The sequence below is a fragment of the Macaca fascicularis genome, chromosome 1 (assembly GCF_037993035.2).
Source record: "Macaca fascicularis isolate 582-1 chromosome 1, T2T-MFA8v1.1".
In the NCBI taxonomy this organism is placed as follows: domain Eukaryota; kingdom Metazoa; phylum Chordata; class Mammalia; order Primates; family Cercopithecidae; genus Macaca; species Macaca fascicularis.
Window position 1 is genome coordinate 223,539,174 of NC_088375.1, and position 2,199 is coordinate 223,541,372.

Sequence of the window (2,199 nt, forward strand, 5' to 3'; positions counted from 1 at the left end):
GATCATGCCACTGCACTCCAGCCTGGGTGACAGAGTGAGACTCTGTCTCAAAAAAAAAAAAAAAAAGAATGAGCCAGGTGTGGCAGTGCGCACCTGTGGTCCCAGCTACTTGGGAGGCTGAGGCGGAAGAATCACCTGAGCCTGGGAAGTTGAGGCTGCAGTGAGTCATGATTGTGCCACTGCACTCCAGCCTGGGCAATAGAGTGAGATCCTATCTCAAAAAAATAAATAAAATAAAATAAGTAAATAAGTGGGACCAGGCCGGGCACGGTGGCTCACGCCTGTAATTCCAGCACTTTGGGAGGCCAAGGCGGGCAGATGACCGAGGTCAGGAGTTCAAGACTAGCCTGACCAACATGGAGAAACCCTGTCTCTACTAAAAATACAAAATTAGCTGGGTGTGGTAGCACATGCCTGTAATCCCAGCTATTCATGAGGCTGAGGCAGGAGAATCGCTTGAACCCAGGAGGTGGAGGTTGTGGTGAGCCGAGATCGTGCCATTGCACTCCAGCCTGGACAATAAGAGCAAAACTCCATCTCAAAAAAATAATTAATTAATTTAAAAAATAAAAAAAAATTCACCAGGCGGGGTGGCTCACACCTATAATCCCAGCACTACGGGAGGCTGAGGCAGGTGGATCACCTGAGGTCAGGAGTTCGAGACCAGCCTGGCCAACATGGAGAAACTCCCGTCTCTACTAAAAATACAAAATTAGCTGCGCATGGTGGCACATGCCTGCAATCCCAGCTACTCGGGAGGCTGAGGCAGAAGAATCGCTTGAACCCGGGAGGCGGAGGTTGCGGTGAGCCAAGATTGCGCCATTGCACTCCAGCCTGGGCAACAAGAGTGAAATTCTGTCTCAAAAAAAAAAATAAATAAATAAGTGAGGCCTCTTGTTCAAAATCATTAACAATTACAAAACAGAGCATGACGTAGCTGTGAAGCTAGCTCTGTATATATCTGCTCTCTCTTACCCCAATCTGGTTGTTAAACATTACAACTTCACCACTCAGCACAAAGCTTTCTATACTGGCCAAACCCATGAGTCATACAATGTCAAATCAGACAATATATGAGCAGATATATTAAAATCCTGGCTCTATCAATTACCAATTACATGTCCCAGTATCTCTGTTCTTTGGCTTACTTATATATAAGGTGGGAACAATACAACCTGCCTCATAGAAATGCTCAGGCATAATAGTAAACAGCATTTATTGACTGTTCACATAAGCCATATATACTTTGTTTGCTTTTGAGACGGAGTCTTGCTCTGTCACCCAGGCCGGAGTGCAGTGGCGCGATCTCAGCTCACTGCAACCTCCACCTCCCAGGTTCAAGTGATTCTCCTGCCTCAGCCTCCCGAGTAGCTGGGACTACAGGTGCCTGCCACCGCGCCCAGCTAATTTTTATATTTTTAGTAGAGATAGGGTTTTACCAAGCTGGTCTCAAACTCCTGACCTCAGGTGATCCACCCGCCTTGGCCTCCCAAAGTACTGGGATTATAGGCGTGAGCCACCATGCCCAGCCAAGTACCTCTTTTAGGTACTTTACGTGTGGTGTTAGCGTTTAACCCCCACAATAATGCCTACCAACGAAGGGACTATAATCCTTCCAGTTTTACACATAAGGAAATAGGTACTAAGTGTTGCAGCCAAATTTCAGATTCAGTTAGACTCCAAGCTGCTTTTAACAAGTACTCGATAATGTCCACCAAAATCCCTGATATGCTGTAAGTGCTCAATAAATATTAGCTATTATTTTAGTGTAATAAATAAGAAAGTTCTTTGTAGTGGGAGTTAAACAATGAGAACACATGGACACAGGGAGGGGAACATCACACACTGGGACCTGTTGGGGGCTGGGGGGCTGCAGGAGGGATAGCATTAGGAGAAATAACTAATGTAAATGACAAGTTGATGGGTGCAGCAAACCGACATGGCACATGTATACCTATGTAACAAATCTGCACGTTGTGCACATGTACCCTAGAACTTAAAGTATTATAATAAAATAAAAAGACTTGCAAAAATACAATTAAAAAAAAGTTCTTTGTAAACAGAAACGTACAAATGCACTAATTTCTGTTGCTATAAAATCATCTTTGATTATTAATTAGAAAACAGGGCTTTATCATATCTCACGGTGGCAAAAATCTCCTATATGGCTGATGGAAGTAAAAATTGGTACCTCCCTTA